Genomic DNA, 24,766 nt, shown 5'->3' with positions numbered 1-24,766 from the left:
AAAGCAGCCCAGCCCCCTCCTGGCAAGAGCATTTCCAGGCCAGGTCTGTGTGCCAAGCTCAAAGCACCAACTCTGAACTATCTTATGACTAATGGGACCTAGTAAAAACGGGTGATTAACTTAATGGATTGCCACAACGCCTAGAGGAAATTGGATACTGCATGCCCCGGATATAGTCTCTCTCCAACTAGATCATTAACTCCCCAAGAGCAGAGCTGGACTTCTACTTCCATTCCTTCATTCCCTCCCCATGGTCCACCCTGCCTCCCTCTGTTCTCAGGGCCAGCACAGGGTGCTCTGTCTTCAGTCTTCAATAAACAGCTCTGGCTGATGATGGCAGTTTTTGCCTGAACTGCCCTCATTGAACCTAGAAAGTAAATAAACCGGACCAGGGACACACAAGGTGTGCCCACAGGGGAAAGACATGACTGAATGTCACACTTCAGCTTGACGGTAGTCATTGCTTCTACCGCTCATGTGAAACTCTAGAGACCCCAGAGGACAAGCTGACAGACAGGATAAAAAATTGCCTTGCTCAAAATATCATATTTCCAGACAGGCGTGGTAGCACACGCCTGTACAGCAGCTCGGGAGGCTGGGGCAGGAGGATCCCAAGTTCAAAGCCAGCCTCACCAACTTAGCGAGGCCCTAAGCAACTCAGCGAGATCCTGTCTCTAAATAAAATATAAAAAAGGGCTGGGGATGTGGCTCAGGGGTTAAAGACCTCTGGGTTCAATCCCCAGTACCTGCCCCCCGCCAAAAAACCTATATTTTAAGCATCTGTTAGCTGTGCTCAAAGCATATACTCCATGCACCAGCACTCCATGAACTTAAGAGCTTTAAGTGGACATATCATTCAATCCATACAACATCCTGGGGAAGGTTTGTCCTCAGTTTATAAATGGGGAAGCTAATGCTCAGGGAGGTTATGTGATATACCCAGTAATCAGGAGATAACAAGTGGCAGACTGGGGACATAAATTTGGCTCCCATCTCTTGGGCCCCTACCTTTGGCCACCAGCCTCTAGAATGTCCCCCAACCAGGGACTGCTTGTCCATGTCAGAACGTATTTTTCCAGGAGGAGTAATCTAAAAATCCCTATTTGAAAATAATGAACTAAAGCTTTCACATATTTATGCTTCCAGGAAAGGCATTAATTTCTGGATTGGAACATTTTTATATGGCTTTGCACAATAGTCAGTACCAGAAACTGCTGGAAACACCAAATCACCACTAAAGTTCATTTGGCATCATTAGCTTGTCTCATGGGGTCAGAACTACACTCTGACAGTTAGGAAAAGATCCCCAAATATAAAAGCACAGTGACAAATGTAAACATTAAATGCCATCAAAGTAATAAGATGAATTCAAGCCAGCAGCATGTTAGAGCTAGACTGAATCCTGGAAGTCCTCCAGTCCAAACACCACTTGGTAAGTCGGAGCTGTCTGAGTTCTAACAGATCTGCCCCACATCCCATGAGAGCTGTGCATCTTTAAACCACCCCCACACGTGCACGCGCACGCGCACACACACACACACACACACACACACACACACAGTGCCAGGACCACACGAGAGGGCGTTTGGAGCACCCTGGCTGGACTGCCCTCACTGTCGCCTCTTCTGACAGTTTCAAGTTCTACTTTTGGTCCTAAGATCATCCCCGAAGCCTGAATAGCCTGGGCTCCTCTGGTTTCCCCTCAAAACCCTGCAAGTCAGAATTTCACACAGGCCTCAACTTCATCTGCTTTTGGCTCCCTGGGTTCACTGGATTACACTACAGATGCCAAGTCCCTGTCCCCGACACCCCACTTGGGCAACAGTCCAGTACAGCTGGCTTCTCTGCTGAGCATGTTGCAGCTTTTGGTGAGCGGAAGGTGGGTTTGCCAGAAAACTGGAAATAATTTGCAGAAGTCTATTAAGCCTTAGTTACCAATTTTGTTTAAACCAATAGTGTTACTGTCCTTCCTGAAAAAGTCAGGTAACTGGTTTTGTTTGAATCCTATTCCTAGCAGTGTGGTCTGTATTGGTGTTTGGTTTGGATGTGATTTGTACCCCAAGGGTTCATATATTGGAGACCTGATACTTCATGTGGAGGTGCTGAGAGGTGGTAGGACCTTTAAGAGGTAGGGCCTTGAGGGAGATCCTCAGGTCAACTGCACACATGTCCTCAGAAAAGATCGAGGGACTCCTCTCTCTCTGGCTTCCTCTTTTTTTGCTATAATTTCTCTTCCCATAAGGGCTTCCCATCATTGCCATCTGCCATGAGATGATGCAGCCAAAGGGACTCCTTGCCAGAAACTGCAGCATGCTATTGGACTTTTAGCCTCCAAAAATGAGAGCTAAATAACCCTTTTTTTTTTTCATTATAAAGTCAGTCTGCTTCAGGTACTTTGTTGTAGTAATGAAAAGAGGACTAATACACATGAAAACAGAGCATGAAGGTAGAAGGCAGAGAAGTTTCACACATGAAAAAATTCACTTGATGCCAACGAATATTGAGCAATAAGCGGAATAGTTCATAATATATTTTTAATATTTCATTAGTTGTTAAAGAATTTTAAAATTTTATTTATTTATTGGTATGTGGTGCTGAGAATCGAACCCCGTGCCTCACACATGCTAGGCAAGTGCTCTACCACTGAGCCATAATCCCAGCCCCAACAGATCATAATTTCAAGTGCACTTACATTCTCCAACAATGTATTGCTATGTGTATGTATGAATGTCACAAAAATCCCACTATTATGTATAATTATAATATACTAATAAAAATTAATATAAAGTAAAAAGGAGAAAAAAAACATGCATAGTTCCTAGATTGACAACATAAGAACAACAATTTTTTCTTCTCAAACCTATCTCCAAAATGTGAAGAGTAGTTCACAATGCGTAAATCATCAAGTAAAATTGCAAAGCTAATCATCCTCAAATTTAACATAAATTTGATCTTCAAAATAAAGTACATTCTTGAGTTGAGCAACGACTGAGACCTTCCTGTATGTGTGGGGACTGTAGAGGATGCAGGGGAAATATGGACGTAAGGCATGGGTTCTAACAGGAAGGACCTCAGGGTCTGCAGAGAGAAGATGTCCATGTGAAAAACTCAATCCTGCATGACGAGTGCCCCAAGGACATTCTTACAAGATGTTAGAGGAGTGAGGGGAAGGTGAGGTCAGTACTGATTTGCAGGATTGTGAAAGGGATCAACAAATGGGGAATATTTAGCCAAAAGACCCCCCTGCTATGACTTGGATGAATATGCCGAAAGGTCCACATGTATAGGCTTGGTCCCTGGGGTGGGGGTTTTGGAGATGCTGTGGACCTTTAAGAGGTGGGGCCTGTTGGAGAGGTCATCAAAAGCATGCAATGGGATTGTGGCACGCCAGTCTTTTTCTCTATTTTTCCAGACTGTCCAGATGTGAATACTGTCTCCAACATGTGCTCTTGCCATAGCATGCTGCCCTTGCCAGAAGCTCAGACCCGTGGGCTGCCTGACCTTGGACTTGAACTTCAAAATAAATGACCCCAAATAAATGGGGTCATGACCCCAAATAAATCTCTCTATACTTTATAGTAGCCTGTCAGGTAGTAATGCAAAGCTGTCTAATAAAACCAGTAAAATTCATTACCAATATGGAAAAAGAATGTGTGCAGATGGGATAAACATCAACAATGTGAGAACAAACCTGCATTAACCCAGAGTGAAAAAAAATGAAGTCCACAGTAGCTTGATGTCATGTATGTATCATCTCAACCCTCATGACAACACTGTAAGGTAGGGACAGTTATTATCATCATTATAGAGGACAGGAACCCAGAGCTCAGAATGGATAAGGAAATGCTAATCGTAACAGAAGGAACAGTGCCAGCATCTGGACCCAGGACTGTCTGATACAGCTCTTAACCACCACATCACAGTGTCCTGTGACAAGACAAAGATATAGAGATAATTAAATGAGATAACCTATGAAAAATACCGAACACTATCATCCGGCATTTGATGAGTTCTTGACACTATTATTATAGTGATAAGAAGATTATGCAAGAGCTTACTCTTCCAAATATAAAAAAGAATACATACAAGCATATAAAAGCAATATACCAGGATCAGAACATAAATTATCAACATGCAAAACATGACCTCACTATATATTTGAAAAATTCAAATTAAAAAAATTAGATTTTTTTTACATTATCCATCATCCTAACAAAAGTAAACAAAAAAGATAAATCCCCAAATTGACAGGAGCTGTAAAAAGAAAAATCATACTTACGAGAGCACATTAACAATAAATTAAGAAAAAACATACATTTGATTGGGTATATTTCCATTCTCAGGAACCTGCTTAAAGGAAGTAGGTTTTTCTGACAAAAAATTATACAATGATTGCTCACAGCATCACTGGGGTCCCCCTCCCACACACACACTGTGTATTATATGAAGAAAACTTGGTAACTTTCTCAAATGTCCCCAAAACAGGGAAATGGCTAAAAATAATCACACACTAACAAGATAGAATACTATGTGGCATTTCCATATAAATTTGAAAACACATTCTAATTAGAATTTAGAATGAAATAGATCATTCAAGGGTAAACAGTCCTGAGGTTATTTACTTGCTTTTTATGTTAAGAGTCAACAATAAAAGACTACAAAGTACATTTCATATTGAGGGAGATGCCAGCGATAAATGCTGATCTTTCTTCTTAGTTGGAGATTTTCTGTCCCTGTGCAGTTTCCAATGCAATCAGTGTTTTTGAAGATGCATAATTGTGGTCTACTGAGCAGCACACTGGCATCCAGAGAGACCACTACACAGTCTCCTGTGCCCATTAAAGTTATGAAAAACTGCTTTATTACTCTGGCTCAAGACTTCTGACATTAGAAGGCTAGCCAATTCTTATCAACTGCTTCTTCCTCTGTGCAACAAGGGAACATCAGATTTTATTACCATTTTTTTAATTGATAGAAATAAGTGAAATGAGCCTCTTTTTTGCTTATTATAGGAATTCTCAAATGTTAGACACATTATGCAAAATACTAAAAACTTATTTTAATGACAACCCAAACCAAAATACTGAATGTTGAAATCTTTTCAGTGTAAATCAAAAAGCCCCCTGTGGGCTGGGAATGTAGTTCAGTGGTAGAGTACTTGCCTAGGAAGTATAAGGACCTAGGTTCAATCCCCAATATAGGAGGGAAAAAAAAAAAGAATTCATACCCCATTTGAATCAAATGTATGATATATGATATGTCAACATCATTATAATGTTTTGAGCAACCAATAAAAAAAAAAAAAAGCCACTTGCTGATTTGGGATAAAGACCCAAGGTATAAACCTCTCAAAACAACAAAAGTTGCCTAGGAATTTTTGGGAAACATAATCATTCAGTCCATAGCAAGGAGAAGCTGAATGAAAGAAGAAATGTATGGATCAGTCTAGGTCTAGCCAGGAGACAGGAACACAAAGTAAGGCTTAACATAAACTATCATTTGCTGGTTGTAGGGTATAACTTTGAAGAGGGAACAGAAAAGAACTCTAAAAAACACCCTAAGGCTAAATAAGAATATCTAAGGAAGAAAAATTGGGAGTGGGGGAGACCCCCCCCCCCCCTTGCCAAAGGCTGAGATTTGGACCTTGTTAGACTGGGTTTGATACAGCCTCCCTCTCCCCCTGCAGGTGAATTTTCTTGGGTTGCCCTAGGCCAGACTAAGCCACAGTCAGTTGACCGAAGCCAGGAGGCTTGGCACCCAGACTGTCCTCTGGGGCCAAGAAATTCAACTGCCTGTTGGGGTTGGGGAAGGAGGTTGAGAGGAGGGCATGCTGCCGAACTCACTGAGAACCCTGATGGGGCACCAGCTAGAGTCCCTTAAGAGCTAAACCCCTCAGGAAGCCACTGAATTAATTCATGAGGGAGACAGCTAGATAGACAACCCTCAAACCCCCTGGAAAAGGCCACTGAACTGGCCAGGAAATTGGCTGGGATGGCCATTCATCCATAGGATTTTTCCTGCTGGGCCACTGATAAGTCAGCTGGGGTGGCCACAGATGTTTCCCAGCACTGGGCCATCTCTACTCTCAGGAGGTACACTCTGCAGGGAGGCTGTATTCTTTGTGAGCACAGGATTTGTTTTTGTCTCAGTTAGTTCCTTTTAAAAATTAGTCAAACTGATAGGGCCAGTTGATAACTAGACATATGTCCTAAGGCATAAATTCCAAAGGCAGCTGCAAAAATGTAAACCACTGAAAACTGTGAGCCTCTCCTAGACCAGGGTTTTCATTTTAACCATACATCCTTGTGATTCTTCAAATGTAAGACATACTCTGAGTTCTAGGCAATTTCACAGTGTAAGAAATTGTCATCTCTAGCCATTTACTGAATTCTGAAGTCCAGTTTTGATTATGAATAATGAGGGTTTTTTTTTTCTTTTTTAAGTAAAATAAAAAAGTACCAGAAATGCCTTCCTGTGTCTTGAAGCTTCAGGGATGATTTGTAAAGTCTTATTAGTAAGACAGTATAAGCTACAGACCAACCAGAATGAGGCCAGTTGAGGGCTTCTGGAGATGTCCTTCGTCTAAGGGTGCATTTCTACCTATCTTCTAGGGAGATTTCATGGCCTGGTCATCAGGCAGCACTAAACAAACTGATTTTAACACTTCAATTTCTTCCTAGCCTCCCCCAAAGTGATGACAGAGGTGACAGTTACAGGCAAAAGGAAAAACAAGAATCACAATCGTGATGACTTCTGTGACTCCCATAATGACCCCACTCTGAAATGCTCAGATTCTCCTGATGAATAATGCAACAGGAGCCAAGCAGGGTCCACACTTGGGGTACAAATGACTGACACAGCTCATCATTCTTTTTTTGTGGCAGGTGCCCATCTCCAGTGGACAAGCTCAGTTTTTCCTGACTGCCCTGACAGTAATGCTTAGTCGCTAATCACATCAAGCCTTCTTTCTTCATATTTATGGGACAGGGAAGGAGAAGGGGTGGACGCAGTATCTCTGATGTGGTAAACAAAGAGCTTCACTTGCTCTCTGGAGTTCTTGTGGAGCAATCACTCAGGTCTCTTCTAGATTAACAAGTTGTAAGCTCAGATAGGCTTTCATTTACGGCACTCCCATTTGGGAGAGTGTAGATGACTATAATGACTAACAAGAAAATGCTACATGGAGAACATGAAGAAGGGCTGGAGTGCGAGGATGAAGACCTGCAGGCCTGCCTAGTACATGCTAAGTGTAAACAGAGTCTTCATGGTTGAAAGCAATACATTTTATCATGAGGGTGGGCCTACCTCTGAAGCACAGGGTAATGTGTCCCCAACTCCAATTGCCTGAATGAAAAAAGGAGTAAGATAATAGTGCAGTTGATACAGTCCCCCATCCACTGAGCCACACGCCAGCCCACCAATCTCCTCTGAGAAGCAGCAGTAGAGCATGGGGGTGGCATCTGCCATGATGGTGGGCCTGAGGTGCACTGAGGGATTACAGGCCACCAGCGAGAAAGTGGATGTGGGAAAGACCTGAATGGGAGTTCAGACTCAAGGGTTAACCAATAGCATTCATACTTTTCCAAAACCTGATTAGCATAAATTTTAACCAATAGCCCTAGTACTTTTCCAAACCCTGATTGGCATAAATTTGGACCAATAGCATTGACTCAAGGGCTATCTAAACCCCTAGATTAGCACACTCAAGCGGCAAAGCCTACTGGGTCTCACTCTCCTACGGAAGGAGCTCTGTTTCTATTTACACTTGAATAATCCTATTCTTACACTCACTCGTCCTTGTCTGTAGATTTCATTCTTTGAATTCACGAGACAAGACGAGAACCCAGAAAAAAGACATTGGCAATGAGCTGCTGGGGTCTACTGAAACACTGAAAGGCACAGCCCCCGATTAAGAGTTGCAACACGTTTCTAGACTGCAGAGGCCTGCAGCTTACCCAACCTGCCAGCAGAAGCAGAGAAACTCTGTTTTCACAGTAGTCCTAGTTTTGAGGTAGAGTGGATTTGCCAATGTCCTTGCATTGCGACTTAACAATTTCTGAAACACCACCCTGTGAACAGGGAAGATCAATTACTGAATGCCTCTCAGGCATTTCAGAAACTTGTCTAGACAATAGAAATGACCCTATTACTTACAATACCCCAAACAAGTTTTCTCTTATGGTGAAAAAAAGTAGAAAATCTACTTTCCTTTTTTGGTATCAGGGATTGAACTTAAGGGCACTTGACCACTGAGCCACATCCCCAGCCCTATTTTGTATTTTATTTAGAGACAGGGTCTCACTGAGTTACTTAGCGCCTCACTTTTGCTGAGGCTGGCTTGGAATTTGTGATCCTCCTGCCTCAGCCTCCTGAGCTGCTGGGATTACAGGCATACGCCACCATGCCCAGCTTATTTTCCATCTTTGATGAAGATTAAAAAATAAAACCACTCATAATTCTACCACCATTATTAACATGTTATTATTATATAGGTTCTTATAAATATATACATAGTGAGATTGTACTGCATCCATGATCTTGCTGCATCTGTCCCCAGTTATAATGTGAATGAATGCTTTGAGTAAATATCATGATAATATAAACTTTTTGAGAAAATACTCTTTAAGATCTAAAGAGGGAAAAAAAAGTTGTGGCTTTGGACCACAGCACCTTTTCCAAACCATTTGGCAAAAGGTCAACCAAGGAAAACCCAAAGGAAAAGACTGCTAACAAAATTTCTTTTTCAAATCTCCACTTGAATTTAGCTCCTTTTCTCCCATTAGAAGCTCAACCTCCCCTTTCATAAATCTCTTGGGGTTTTGTTGTTGTTGTTGTTTTTCCCAGTGGTTGTTGGTGTTTCATCCACACATCCCCAATCCTCAGTAGCATTCTTCCCTACACCTTCCTGTGCTTGGCTGTTTTAAATCTCCTCTCCTCCAGCGCTCCTGTTTCTAGTACCTGCAGTACAATAACAGCCCATCTCATCTGCCTCTGGGCTGCTCATCCTCCTAGAAGCTCACCAGTTGTGATGCCACAATCTCTAGAGTTCCTGGGTTGAGGCCCAGGTAGAGACTTCTGGAGGATTCCAGAGCATGAGGTGCAAAATAAACATTTCTAGGGGCCAGAATTAATATCCCTGTATGTCAGGTAAACCTGACTCCCCTGGCACTTAACAGTGTGCAGGAGAAATGACCACAGAGTCTGCAGGAAGATGTCACCTACTAGGAAGGGCTTTGCTTTGTGTTCAGAAACAGCAAAAATAGCAAAGTAAAAGATATTTTATATTCTTAAATTTACTTTTCTTATCAGTTCAGGATTAGCCCAGATATGATACAGATTGCAATAATTGGTAGTGTACAAGAATAACTGTTCCTTTCTTTAGATTCTAAATGAGATTTCACCCCAGGATCTAAAAGGGAGCTACCCTCTATTCCAGAAAGAAAGAACCAGGGGAAAACACTTGAAATTTAAATGAGGGGATTTTGACGAGAACACATTTGCACGGATGGCAAACACACTTCATAAGCTCTCCATCCACAAGAAGTGGCTGGACCCAAAAGGGTTCAACAAATTCATACAAGTGAAAGAAACAGTGTAACACAATGTGTGAAGCTAAAGCTTTGGACACTGAAGGTACAGAGGACAGAGAAGGCTTCCACACTGTTCTTTATTAACAGCAGCAGAAGGTGAACTGCTCTACACACACACACACACACACACACACACACACACACCCACCAGAATCATGATTGGAGTTGACTAGTCAGCTGCTGACTGTCCCCTGCTGTTCCACAGTGGCCCTACACACGGTCCATCCTCGAGAAAATGCACAGGAGGACTTAGACTGTCCTCTCTTGCTGACCCAGGAGGAGACCCGACACAGCTGGACCCAAGTTGAAGCCGCCTGGGGACCGAGGGCCAGAGGGCCACGCCTCTTGCCGCCACCCACCCATTCCCATGCGCCTCCCCTCAGACACGTGCGCCTGCCACTTGGCTCCATTTTCATGGCTAAGGGTTTATATAAATACAAATCCACCCAAGAAAGGAAAACTATTTCCCTTTTTCCTGCTCTGGATAAAGTTCCAGCAGACTTGGCTGAGGATTAGACAAGCTTCACAGATCAAAGTGTGTTGAGGGGCTGGGGAGCGAGAGAGAAGCACAGCCCAAACCAACTCAGCCCTCCCCTCTCTCCAATGCAAGTCAGGATCATAAAAACCTGCTCTGCTGCTGCGCTGAAGTGCTTTCAAAAGGTGACTCTTTATTTGGATAGCCTGTCACCTACTTCTTAGTCAGAAAAGGTTCCAGTTCAGAGAAGTTAATGCAGACAGCATAGAAGCATCAGATGAAAACATTCTCCCTCCAACACTAGAGGAAGCTTTAGTACCTGAAATTGGAAACACGGGCCCAAAGGCCTTTTCACAATCAACCTGTTTTTGCAGTACTAAGGGAGTCCAGGGAAGTCTTTGGTGATGATCAGACATCATTCATTTGCTTCTCCTAACAAGGAAGAAGACAGGGATTTTTGCGACTTTCCCTGAGTTAGGGAAGGAAGAAGAGGAGTGAGAGTTGGGGCTGGAAGAGCTAAGGGTTCCCTGAAAGGACCTAGGAGACGTGAGAAAACCCACAGGCTTGAAGTCAGACCCACAGAGTCGCAAGGTGAGAAAGAACCTTCTATGGTTGCACGTTCTTCTGCACAGGAATATCTTCCACAAGCATAAATAAGCAGGACAGGGAAGTATCCTAGCTGGAACACCCTTCCTAGGCCCAGTTGTCACTTGCTGAAGATCCAAACTGGAACTCAGGCCATTTTAAACACATAGTATCCATGATGACCTCAAAAGCATTAAATTGCACGAATCACCGAAACCCAACATTCCATTCAATTTTTTAGAAAAATTGTGAACAAGAACAAATTCTTTATCTTTCAGTTACACTCCAATCAGCGAGCAGATGTAATGGATGTCCAAGCAGAAGCCTAAACACAGACAGACAAAGAAAAGGACGTAATCGTGAAAGCATTTAAGTCAGGAAGAGAATGTGGGATGGCCAAAGGGGACTGGCTTCATCAGAGGCCAGGACATCTCCATCTGTGAGGGCTCTCTGCTTCATAGGTGGCACCCTTTTGCTGTGTCCCCACAGGTGGAAGAGGTGAGGGAGCTGGCATCAGCTTCTTTTGTCAGGGCACCAATCCCACTCATGAGGGTGGAGCCCCGGAGACTTTGACATCTGCCCCTGGCTTCATCTCTCACACCTATCACAGTGGATTTCAAACTCCAACATATGAATTTGGGGGTACACCAACATTCAGAACATACCAACCAGTCTCTCTCCCCAAGAAAATGAAATGCCTGACAGTTTCCAGGAAGGGCAGATTTTATTTATTCCCTGTCCCCATGAGTTTCATGCTGTGGAATCATGAAATCTCAGAGATCAAATTGGTGGAAAGACAGTAATGCCCTATGGGTATGTGTCATTTTGATGAGATCCTTTTTTCAGTTTCACTTCATGTGTGCCTCACTGTGATCTTTACAAAAGGAAAGGTATATACCACTGGATAAAATTCAAGATGAGGCTATACTCAATCCTGTAGGAAGTGCTAATATTAATTATACTAACATCTAAAAATAACTGGCAGGTGACATGATCTACCAATGGCTGTTAAATTTTGGAGGTCAAAGAACTTAAAGATAATTGATGCTTTAATCTTTCAAAGAGTAGCACACTGTTTCCATGTTGTTATGCTGCTAAGTACAAACATGGAAAAGCTGACATTTAGGACCAGGTAAGTCGAGGTAAAGATGCCTCACCTATCTCCAAGCAACTAGAGGCATGTAAGCTTGGCTTCTTTTTCCTCCTCTTCCTCTTTCATCTTTGGAAATGACTCTCTGCCTGTAACAAGCTTAAGAGCATCATCACCTTAAGGTAAACTGTGTTAGTTCATCCAACACTATTTCACTAAACTTCGAGGAGACAAGGCCCGGAATAATTGGAATAAGGAGACTGCTCCTTCCAGCACTGAAGCACGTAGTAGTTCAGGGGCAAACTCACCAAATTAGCTCTAAAGATCATCATCCTCTCTCTACCTGGACTGCAAATTATACCATTTTTGAGAAAATGAACAGAAAAATGGAAAAACCTTACTATAATAGTCTCTATCACTTACAAAGACAATTCTTCCTGGCTTTTATGGAAGAAAAAAAAAAAGCACTTTACTTCTTGAGCAGAGAAATTATGCCAAATTACATCCACATTCTTTTAAGGAAAGCCCCCTTGATGCAGAAATGATCTGTCTATGAAAGCCATTTGAAATCAAAGGTACAGGCAGTCGCCAATCTCCACACACTTGATTTTCCAGAATAGCAACTGGCCCCATTCCTCTTTGCTGCACTCCGTCTGAGGCCTGAAGCAAGCAATTCCACCTGAGACAGACCCAGCCTCCTGTAGCCCCAAGTGCTGCTACACAGCCTCTCCTGTTTTTCTTCTTGCTGTGGCTCTAGAAATCCATTCTCATCTATGCATTCCGCTGTGGACTAAGAGCATGCCAAGAAATTATGGCCACCAGTATCCTTTTAGAACACTGCTCATTTTGTGGGCTTTGTGGATGGGCTTGGAAGCCTAACCAGTATTTAGAGCACCACCGCTTTGGGGCTGCGTCTTCTTCTTTAGAGTCAGTGGACTAAGAAGGATTTTTGGAACACAGCCCTTTGTGGTTACAGACAATCCATATAATCCCACAGTAAACTTTCTCTTTACACCACACAGACCTCTTAAAAGAAACTTCTTAGGCACAAAGTCATGTGTCACGGGCCAAAAAGAGGTGGAACTGGTCGTATACCTAGTTCATTGCTCAATGCATCCTCAAATTTTACATAATGCAAAAGATGCAGAAGTTTCTAATGTCCTGAAAGACAGAGAGGGGTCAGGAAGGATCAAAAATGTTTGACCAAAAAACTCTGACAAAGTGTGGAAGATGGCTTTGCCACTTCTCTACTCACTGTGTGATGTTGGGGGAAATTACCTGGCCCCTCTGAGCCTCATTTTTCTTATCTGTGAACTGTGGATGATACATGCCAAATATATACCTGATAGGAGTGCTACAAGAATTAAATAATGATATTTGCAATAACCATGTAATCCTATGCATGGTACTTAATAGCAGCTCACCAAACAAGAGTGAAACATGAAAACCAAAGTTTGAACAAAAATAACTTCTAGAAAGAGAGGTGTCTAGAAGAGGAGTGACTAGAAAGGACTAGACTCTCCTATTTCCTTCTCTAAAGCCCTGTTGCTACCATTTGGACCACATCCCACCTCCCAGGCAGCATTTCAGCACATGGTCTATGAAGAATATTGAGCATATTGATTTGTTTTTGAAGGAAGTATAAACTTATACCTCCTCTTTGGAGAGAAATGTGGCAATCCCACTTCAATATTTATTCTGCGGGTATACTAATGTCAAAGGCAAGTCTTGAGGATTTACTATAGTATTGTGCACAAACAAAATACTGAAAACAGTTCCAATGCTTACCAACAGAAGGCTGGTTAAATAAAACCAGCTCATACAACAGACATGTATATAGGCAATAAAAAAAGAATCAAGAGAGCTCTATCTATACTGATATGCCCTGCATATATTTTTAACTTTAAAAAGGGATACAAAATCATGTCATGCTACCATTTCTGGGTGGGGGACTCTCCTTACACACACACACACACACACACACACACACACACACTCTCTCTCTCCTCTCTTCAAGGATAGCCAAGAATCTGGCAACAGCGGCGGCGGCTCCAGGAGGGGAAATAAATGGCTACGGACAGGAGAGATGACATTCTTCTCCCCATCACGACTTCTGTACCTTCTGCAGTGTGGAACCATTCACACAGACTAGCCATTAAAAACAAATCTTAAAATAATCAACTACCATGTGAATTTAATTATTTTTCCTTTTCCTCCCTAGAACAGCTTTGTTAGGTTTTTTTGAAGTCTTTTTTTCAATTTATTTCTTTAATTATAAAAGTTAACAAGTTCTGGTTTTAAAAGTAAATCAATATTAAGATGTGTAAGGAAAAGGGTATAATCGTTTTTCCTCATTCCTCCCTTCCTGAGTACCCAGTGTTGATCTGGTGTACGCCCTTCCCGACCTTTCTCCAAAAGCACTTATATATACCAAAAAAAAAAAAAAATTTGTTTTTGTTAATTTTTTTTCTTCCAAGTAGACTCATCCCATAAGCATAACCATACCTTTCTTTCATCTGATAGTATGTTATCTGTTATCAAAGCTAGACTGAGAACTGTATTTGTTTTCAATTTCTTTATCCACCTAATCTCCATGTCTTTCTCTTCCTTGCCCCCAACCCCATGTCCCTACAATTTTACACAAATGGACTTGTGTCATACTTTAATTTTTTGAATGGAATTCTGCATGCCTAAACAATCTCAAGTTCTGGGGAGGTGAGTCTACTTGACCCCGCCCCACCCTGTGGTCCTCCCAAGGCTTTCCCACTTGGCTCCAAGGGCTTCCCAGAGTCAGGGAAGGGAAGAAGCCAGTGATTCCATGAGCAACCTGCAGCTACTGGCTAGACCTTTAAATGCAGGTGGGCTCTGGCCAAGCATGACCTGTGATTTCAGGACAGTGATGTCATGCTGTTTGCATCATGGAATTAAATAATCTAAAAGAAGTCTCTAGATAATCACACATTTGATTAAAACAGAACAGATGTGGCAAGGAAAGCTATCAAGCAAGTAAAGACCTTTAGTTTCACGGTCCTTCCTTCCTCTCCTTTCTTTCAGAGCCAACAGGGAGCAGGGAGCACGTGAGTCTGGGCAGGGATGTAGCTGGGTCTCAGCCACAGCCACTGGCCCTGCCTGCCGTGGGTCTGCAGGCCCAGTGGCCACTCCCTGCCTGCCCTTGGGTGTGAGAGGGAGCAGCTGCAGATGGAGACAGAGTGAACTGCTGGGGGATTAGCGGCTTCTGTGCAAAGCACAGGGATGCCTCCAAGGCCCCTGTGGCGGGAGGTCCAAGAGTCTTAATAGGGAGGAGGGAGTGGACACGGAAGGCGGTTTATTACTAAGCCTATTTCCACCCTACATTTCTTGGTTATTAGATTTCATCATGGCAAATTTTTGTGGATTCCAAGTACTTATCTCAGTTTGTTGGGCCAGAAGACTAGTGTAGAAACAATCACCTCCCTCCCAAATGTGCTTACAAGTCTCAGGTCCATGGAATGTCTTCACTGTTGCCAGAGATTATGAAAATACAAGTCAATCATCACTGGTTAATTATGCTAGACCTTCCCAATGGGCGTGGGGGCAGCTGTGTTTAAACCTTCCTTTGGTGTTTCTAACAGTACTTGACTTATATCAAAGAAATCCTTCACCCCCAAGCATGTGAACATATTAGTGGATATATTCAGGTTCCCAATTGAGGTTTTAGTAAAACATCAAGCTGATATCAAGCTTAGACTGACAGCCTAGGGACCTAAATGGTAACTTTGGAAACATGTGAAAGGGACAGTTGGGTTCACGCAGCATTAGAACATTTTGACTTAAAGTAGTCTCCCCTTATCTGCGGTTTCAATTTCTTTGGTTTCAGTTACCGGCGGTCCATTGTGGTCCAGAATTATTAAATGGAAAATTCCAGAAATAAAAAAAAATGCAAGTTTTAAACTGCATGCTGTTTTGAGTAGCACAATGAAATCTCTCACTGGCCAGCTTTGATCTGCCAAGGAATGTGAATCATCCCTCGGTCCAGGTAATACATCTGTATATGGGACCTACCCATTAGTGACTTGTGGCTGACTGTTGACTGTCACAGTACCACGGTGTTTGTGTTCAAGGACAGATTAACTCAGATACACTGCAGGGCACCTAGGATAAACAGCATGAATAGGGGTTGGCACTGTCTGAGATTTCAGGCATCCACTGGAGGGTCTTGGAATGTACTCCTCACAGATGGGGGGAAAGAAATACTGAATCAGGAATTCTCCAATTCACTTCAGACAAGACGGAAGTTAGCAGAAGGACCATGCAATGCTATCTTCAGGGGGTGCCTGCTTGTTCTACCACCCCTGGCAGTGGGACCCTGGCAATGGCTTTGGTGTCACTGCCAGTCTCTTCGTCTCCAGTGCATGCCTCATGGAGTTAAGCACAAGATAAGCACAAGTATTTGGCACGAACTCCCATGATCCCGGCCCCATAACGAGACCGGGGCTGTCTACCCAGCTATAGGAGGTTGGCTTCTCAGTGTGACTGCGACACACAACCCAGGGAGAGAAGCTGAAGCAGGCAGGTCAGGCTACTCCCCAGGGAATTTGAAACTGGGGTGAGAGACAGAATTAGTCTGTGGTGGGCGACTGGAGAGAGGCAGGAGGTGTAGTTGGGATCACGTGTGAGCTGTAGAGCAAGTAGCTCTGAGGGTAGAAAGAAATAGAGCAAGTCCTCGGAGAGAGAGAGGTGGCACTGAGATGTGACTATGCTTGAGGCACAGGGACAGATGGAGGGACAGAGATGGGAGGAGGGAAAGGGGTGGGCCAAGTTTAGGAACTGAGATGGACACTGAGGATTCAGATGGGGATGAAGGGGACAAATGACTGACATGAGTCAGGGGCTGAGGTGGAAACAAGGAACTTGGGAGTCAGGGGACTGAGACTGAGACACAGAGAACTCACATGGAGACAAAGGGGACTGAGACTGGGACAGGGGGACCAAGATGGGGAAATCAGATGAAGACAGGGGACCCAAGATGGTAACATGGAGACTAAAATGGAGATGGACAGGGGACTCAAATGGAGACAGGATACTGCAATGGGGACAGGCAGAGAAAGGGCTGAGAGACTGAGATGGAACCAGGGATGTGAGATGGGATGAAGGACCCACAACCAGAATTATAGGACAGAAGGTACCCACGGCCTAGGGGACAGTGGAGACAAATCCTGGATCTGGGGTGGGACAGGGAGAGAATCTGGGAGGAAGCACAGAGACACAGAGCAACCTTCAGTTCCTAGGCACGCAAGAAAGACCCATGGTTTGTTTCTTATTGTTGGGTTCTGGAGTAGGTCTCTCCTTGCCAGAAGCCTGCTTTCCTCCCTTAAATTAGCTCAAAAGCTCTGACTTGACTACAATAATTAATAAGAATCTTTTATTAAGAGTATGCTTTCCTTGCTGGGCACGGTGGCGCACGCCTGTAATCCCAGCGGCTTGGGAGGCTGAGACAGGAGGATAACAGGTCAAAACCAGCCTCAGAAAAAGCGAGGTGCTAAACAACTCAGTGAGGCCCCCGTCTCTAAAGAAAATACAAAATAAGGCTGGGGATGTGGCTCAGTGGTTGAGTGCCCCCGAGTTCAAAACCCAGTACCAAAAAAAAAAAAAAAAAAAGGGAGAGAGAGAGTATGCCTTTCTTTCATTAACTATGTTACTATTTACAAGTTATTATGTGGCCTTAAAAATTACTATTAAACAGCTCTTGAAATCTTGGCTTTAGAATGCATGAATTTTTCTGTTTCCAAGACTCTTGTCACAAGGCACCGTGATCGTTCCCACTGAAGCAGGATGAGCAGGGAGCTGAGCCTTGAGCCTGGGTTCTGACCCTGGGTGTGCCCTGACTCCCTGCAGGTTCCTGACAAACTATGGGTCCTTGGGGCCTGGATCCTCAGCTGTGAAAGGAAGAGACTGGTTGATCTCTAGGGTTGTTTCAGCTTTAAATAGTTTGTGGCAGCTTAAAATACTGTGCAAATGTATTTTCTACTTAATTTTCTAGGCTTCTCAAGTTAAACTCCTCACAAATTCAGCATGAAGTAGAACAATCTCCTAAATAGGACATACAAACATGTCCTTGGCTCTGCCCGGCCACTCTCCCACCCGTTCCCTAATTCTTCCATTGGCACCCAGCGCCGTTTGCCACAAAGTGCCAAATCCAGCCAGAACCAAGAAAATCTGTGAAATTTTTTATGTGTGAAATTTCAATAGATCCATGGCGGCTGTGCTCAGTCTCAGATTTATTTAGCACAGGAGATGGTCAGGGCCAAAAAAAAAAATCTCTCTAGTAAAGCCCATCACAGTGTGGAGAAGATATGCCCATCTCAGTGGGCTTTAAAGAACTTAGCCATGTCGTGCATAATGTATGAGCTGAATGCTCACATAAAAGGCCTGTTACTCTGTTCTTCATCAGGGCAAGTTTCCCTAGAGTGAAGCAAACAAGGGTAACTCGTACCAAAAGAGGCGAGATTTAATTTTGCACGTAAGTAAAAGTGCTTTTCAGTTCCCACTTAGCAAAACAGTACCCTCTAGGAGCCCCCAGCTCCATGTCTTTGAATCAGATCTAAATATTTACATGTGTGCAGCTCGGTTCTGACACCTGGCCAGCGGCCTCTCCCAGCCATGCTTTGTGCCTGTTTTTAGGAGAAGTTAGTTAAGAGGCAGGAAAATCCCCTAAGTAAGGTCAACCGCCCCTGGGGCTCAGCAGAGAACAGGATTCCTCAAGGTCAATCTGCTCATCTTCAGTTATTCCAACATCCGTTAGACAGGCAAGCCTGGCTCCCTCCCAGTGCACAGAGTGTTCTAGAGTATTATTCACTCCAGCAAAAGGTGCCCTCCTTCAGACCCAGAGAAGACCCAGTCCCCTTAGAGCCAAGTCTACTGCAATCTCCCCCTGTCCTGGAGATTCTGCAACATAAAGAGCTACTCTCAGGAAGGTGAAAGGGCCAGAGAACCACGTTAGCTTGCTAGGCTGTCACATAAGTGCCACAGACTGGTGGCTTAAAGAACAGACATTTATGGCCTCACAGTTCTGGATGCTGGAAGTGCAAGAGAAGGTGTCTCTGCTGAGCAGGGTTCTTCAGAGGCCTCTCCTTTTGGTTTGAAGAAGGTGTCTTCTCCCAGTATCTTGACCTGTGTGTGTCTGTGTCCCATCTCCTCTTCTCATAAGGAAACTGGTTTTGTTGAATTCAGGCCCACCCTAATCATCTCATTTAACCTTCAATGACCCTATCTCCACGAACAATCCTACTCTAGGGTCCTGGGAATAAGCCTGCAACATATGAACTTCAAGAGGACACGATTCAGCCCATAATAAAGTCAATTAAGAACCTGTTCAAAATGCTCTTCTGTTCTTCTTTGGCTCCTAGGGACTAGGTAATTAACTGCAAGAGGCTCCGAGCTAGATGGAGTCCGAGATGATGTCTAATGGGACCCCTCAATTGACAGCTGAGGCTGAAGCCCACAGGAGTTCAGGGACCTGGCTCTAAATAATTGGCTGAACAGCTGTACCCAAGGGGTTCTGAAAATGGATTGATGTCAATTTCCTACCAACTTCCTTCCTCTAAAGTTAACACATATTCATTGTTTAAAAAACAAACAAACAAAAATCTCTGCAGGAAAGAACAATATAAAATGAAAAATAAGTGTCCCTTTTCCTCTTGACCATGGGGTTATTCTGTAGAATAGCTGCTGCTATCGATTTTGGACACCCTCCAAAAGTACTGCACACACACATAAGTGTATGTAATGTGTGTTTGTGAGCCACACTGCTAGCTACTCATCCAACATCCCCTTGTCTCTTCTATTTTCAAGGAACACTGGGATTTCGTGTCACAGAAGTACACAGGCCTAATCAAAATTTTACCTTCAGCAATTCCCTTGAAGGTCTCAGCACCCAGTGTGGGACAGTTCCAGCCAATGAAATCTGAGTACAAGTTGGCTGGGATTTCTGGGAAAATTTTGGCTTTTATGATATAGGAGACTTCATGTTAGAGCTAATATTTTCCTTACTCACATGCCATACATCTTTTTTTTTTTAATACACAGGATATTAGCTTCATTTAACATCCTGCATCTTTCCCAATCAGTATACAGAGGACTGTGCCATTTTAACACTGAACCATATTTTGCCGTGTACATACAGGTGACCATATAACTGCTTCCATTTTTTTCCTATTATAAATGCTTTTATAACAGATATCTGTGCAGTAATTTTTGTGTATCTGCTGGAAAACATCCATAGGGTCACAAGTGGAATTACTGAGCCTAAGGATATGTACCTTTTAAATTCTCATAGATATTGAAGAATGCCCTTTGAAAATGCTCACCAACTATCTATGTGTCAATTTCCTTGGACTCTTCCCAACAAATGGGAATTCTCAAACTCATCATGGTCAATCTCATAGGCAAAAAGAATGAAGTCTCGTTACTGTTTTCATTTGAATTTTTAAACAGAATGAAGTTTAGTATTTTTATGCTCACTTTTAGCAATGAACATTAGCCCAATAACTATCTCATTGTTCATCATTTCCTTTTTGATGTCTAAAATTTATTTCTGCATAAAGAGGAACTAGCTCTCTGTCATACATGCCACAAATATTTTTCCCAAGACATTATTTATCATTTGACTCATTTATAAAATGTTTGCCAAACAGGACCTTTAAATTTGCACACGAATTTGTTCTTTTTGGGAAGTCAAGTCTCTTTTTTTATGGCTTCTTTGTTCTGTGACATGCTTCAAGGGGGAGAAAGGTCTTTGGTCTCCACTACAAGATATACTTAAAGTTTATACATATTCTAATAATCTTTGTGATTCCATTTTTGTCTCGAGAATGAGAAAAGAGCCTCCAGATTTCTTTTTCTTTTTCTTTTTTTTCCCCCAATTGCTATCCAGTCATCCTAAACACCATTCACTGAACACTGAAGAGTGTATCTCCCCCACGGATCAGGAACACCAGCCACCTTTTCCCATCTGGAGGCCCAGTGTGAAGCAGCCGACATCTGATAGGACTCTGACGTAGGCCCTCTTTACATGGGCATGTCAGTTAATGATGCTGATGAAAATATTCAGGGGAGCTCATAAATCACTTGTTTGGCATACAACCAAGATAATGAATTAGCAGGCTAAAACCTCAGACTTAAAAATGTCTCTCAAAAGGCTGGAACAATAGGAAATGCAGAACAGGTAATGTCTAATAGGATATAGTTAGATCTTACACTTAAATGCAGTGAAATCAAAGGCAACAAATAGAGAATGGGAAATAATAATGTGGGAGGCCAGCACACGTCCAATCTTCTTTGGAATTTGATCAGTAGCTTCATCTTAACAGTTGAGAGCCAAAGTGGTCTCAGATCACCTCAAAAGAAGCAGGTCCACGCTATGTACATGTAGGAATATACCACAGTGAGTTTCACCTTTATGTGTATCTATAAAGCACTATTTAAAGAAAAATACAAATAAATAGAAGGAAAACCAGTATAGAGAAGAAGTGGAAGAGGGGGAGAAGGAGGAGAGGGAAAGGGGAAGTACAGGGGACTGAAGTGGAGCAAATTATATTCTATGCTTATAAGATTATATCAAAATAAATAATATGTATAACTGTAACATACCCAATAATATGCATAACTATAATGCCTAATAAGAATATGTGTTAATTAAATATAATAATTCCAAGTAATCCCTAGGTTGAAAAATTCCCAGTAAAAACTATAAAATACTTTTAAGTCTGAGATCTCATCCTGCTAATTCATTCTGAGTAATAGAAGAAGGAGGAAGAGGAAGAAGAAGGAAGGGATGGAAGAGGAGAAGAAGTAGGAGGAGGAGGAGTGGAGGAGGAAAAAGAGGAAGGAGGAGGAGAAGTAAGGGAGAAGGAGGAGAAAGAAGGGAAGAGGAGGAGAAAAGAAAGGAGGAGGAGGGAGGAAGAGGAGGAGGAGGAGGAGAAGGAGGAGGAAGAGAAGGATGAGGAGGAGGAGAAGGAGGAGGAGGAGGTCATCCAGACTTTAACAGAAAAGAGGGAATACCCATGCCTTACTTCACACTGCTCCGACTACTACGACCCCTAAATTCTATTCTAGACATTAATGTTTAAGAGAAATATTAACCATACCATTTCCATGAGGATGAAGGCAAATGATAAAGACAACCTAGTATTTTCTAGTTTTTATTGGAAATTTTTCAACCTAGGGATCACTTGGAATTATTATATTTAATTGAAGCATCACATGAAGAAGCAATCTGCGATGTCCATGCCCCACCGAACACTGAAACTCTGGAGGAGGGCCGGCCCATGCCTCTCCATCAGGACATCCCCAGGCCAAGCAGTCTGGCATTAACCAGCCCCTAATAAACAGGAGTTGAAAAGTAAATTGAAAGGACATTTGTTTCTTGAGGTTTCTGAGAGAGGCCATGACAGCCCAGGGGGAAAGCCCTAGATCCTGCCACTTGTGGGGTCTTTCCTTTAGATTAGGCCACACCTCTCCCTCATCCCCCTCTCCCTTGGTCACCTTCCCATCTTCCACACTGCAGCCAGTATCCATCTTTCTAAAATGTGAACCTCTGTCTGCCAATCTCTTAGATTAAACTTTATTCCTTGCACACTGCCTACCAGGTCCTTTGTGATGTGGCCCCTGCCCACTTCTGTAGCCCTAAACACTGTAACATAAGCCACTTCTTCAAACTTCTCAGTAACCCCCTCCACAATCATCTCTCCAGGGCCTCAGCAAAGCTCTTCCTCTGTCTGAAATGCTCCTTGTCTTTGTGGCTCTCCTACCACCCCTCCTCCACCCTGTGGGAAGCAGATCCCAACTCAAATCAAAGGTCTCACCAACATCCCAGTCCCAACAGAATCAGCCCCTCCTCTTGTGCCACCTCAGCACCCTGCACATAATTTTCACTGAGCTGTTCCCACTGCGCTATGTGCTACAGTCCATTCATAGATGTTTCTTTTTCTATACTAGACTATGAGTTCTTTGAAAAACAAGGCCCTGTATTACTGACCTCTGTATTCCCAATGCCTGGCACATTGGCAGTACCAATGGAGAACTGCAAGTAAAAGCAGAATTTAGAGACAAATGTGTTGCAGATCAGTGTGAAAAAGAAACTTGAGTAGAACAATCCACAAAAGGAACAGATTGCCTCTAACGGGGTCACCTTCAGAGATATTCAAAAGCTAGATGGTTTGCTGGGAAAACCAGATAGAAGGTTCTCCACTGTTCAAGTTCCTCAACCTTGAATGTGCACAGGTGTGAACACAGCAATAGGTCTGGGTGGGGAATGAAATTATGCATTTCTAACAGGCTCCTAGAGATGCTGAGCCCCTGATCCAGGGACCACCTTCTGATGGAACAGGAGAATATAGAGGCTCTCATTTCACCCCAACCCTGAGATCTGTCCATGCAGACAGTATGAGAGGCAGCCTTGAACCTCTGACTTGGGAAGCTGTGAACTAAGGAACAAGCAGCACTCAAGAGTCAAATGTCAGGAAACACCAAATAAAAAGACCTGAGGAAGGAAGGAATGTAAACCCTCCTACAATGAACTGAAAAGTCTGCTTCTCCATTAGCATTGTCCTGAAGCATTCTGACCCTAAGAGTACTAAGTTGTTATTATCAGCCACTGTTTTCATAAGGTATTTGTTTTCCTGTGTTGTTTTGCTTGGCTATCTTAAAACCTGAATCATGGCACAACATATGATTAAAGGAGAAAATCATTTATGGCCCATCAAATATTACAGGTTGTTAGAATTACATGGTACAGGAGCGGGGACTATTCTAGAGTACTCCTGGCCAGTCTTCTCATTGCACAGCAAGAAAACTGAGACCCCAGGCATCAAAGCAGGGGATCAAGATCTCATGCCCTGATTTCTCAGTATATTTGCCCTGTCTTTAAGGTCTAATTACAATCTGTATTAGTCAGCTTAGGCTGCTAAAACAAAATATCACACATTGAGTAAACAACAGAAATGTATTCATTCTCCCACAGTCCGAAGACTGGAAAGTTCAAGGTCAGGGCACCAGCATGGTGGATTTCTGGTGAGGGCCCTGCTCCTGGCTTGCAGATGACCACCTTCCCTGTGTCCTCACAGAGTAGAAGAAGAGAGAAAGCAGCTCTCTGGTGTCTCCTATAAGGATGCTAATTCCATCGAAGTGAGGTGCACCCTTATGACTTCATTCAATCTTAACTACCTCCTTATAGGCCATCTCCAAATACAGTTCCATTGGAGATTAGCCCTTCAACATATGAATTTGTGGGGTAACATAATTCAGTCCATAACAATGTTCAAGTGTGAAAAGAAATATGCTTCAGTTTTTAGAAGTAGAATAATGCATTTGAGAAAGAACTCAAACACACTCTCTAGAACACTACCTGATTTCAAAGTTTATCATGAAGTTACAAAAATCAAGGTAACATGAAAAGACACACAGATCAAAGGGACAGAACAGAGTTCACAAACATATAAATACAAAAATGGTAGACTGATTTTTAATGAAGGAGTTTAGGTGATTCAAAAGGCAAACCAAGGTTTTGTTTTGTTTTGTTTCCAAAATATAGCTGAAATAATTGACTACAGCATATACAAATAATTACTTAAAATAAATCCTATACTTAAATGTAAAAGCCCTAATGACAAAATTTCTAGAAAAGACATGAAAATGTTAACTTTACTATGGGGGGGGGGGGGTTACTAACTAGGAAAAAAATTGAAAATTGAAACTCTTGCCCTTCAGAAGATAGTAGTTAAGAAAACAAGAAGGCGAGCCACCAGCTAGGAGGAAATATTTATAAACCAGATATCTGGCAAAATACTTGTATGCTGAATCAATCAATCATTCTATATCTATTTATATATATACACCTTCATATATTTAAAAAAAAAACTCTTACAATTAAATAAAACAAACAACCTGGTTTTAACATGAGCAAAAGATTTAGACACACACACACACACACACACACACCTCCCCCACACACACCCACAAAAATGACCAACAAGCAAGCATATACAAGGA

The 24,766-nt window shown here is 42.7% G+C and overlaps 1 protein-coding gene and 1 long non-coding RNA gene across 4 annotated transcripts in view; one reads left to right on the top strand and one right to left on the bottom strand.

The window, feature by feature from the left end:
* Positions 1 to 3,561, top strand: part of LOC114081110 (uncharacterized) — a 40,250-nt gene extending 36,689 nt beyond the window's left edge. The window contains exon 5 of the long non-coding RNA XR_003580726.3: positions 3,413 to 3,561. This is a non-coding gene — a long non-coding RNA (uncharacterized lncRNA). The remainder of the gene's footprint in view (positions 1 to 3,412) is intronic.
* Mfhas1 (multifunctional ROCO family signaling regulator 1) overlaps positions 1 to 24,766 on the bottom strand; it is a 94,385-nt gene that overhangs the window by 13,695 nt on the left and 55,924 nt on the right. The window lies entirely within an intron of this gene.

Source organism: Marmota flaviventris, chromosome 3 (genome assembly GCF_047511675.1).
Source record: "Marmota flaviventris isolate mMarFla1 chromosome 3, mMarFla1.hap1, whole genome shotgun sequence".
Classification (NCBI taxonomy): domain Eukaryota; kingdom Metazoa; phylum Chordata; class Mammalia; order Rodentia; family Sciuridae; genus Marmota; species Marmota flaviventris.
Note: the sequence above shows the minus strand (reverse complement) of the source record. Positions and strands in the feature narration are given on the sequence as shown.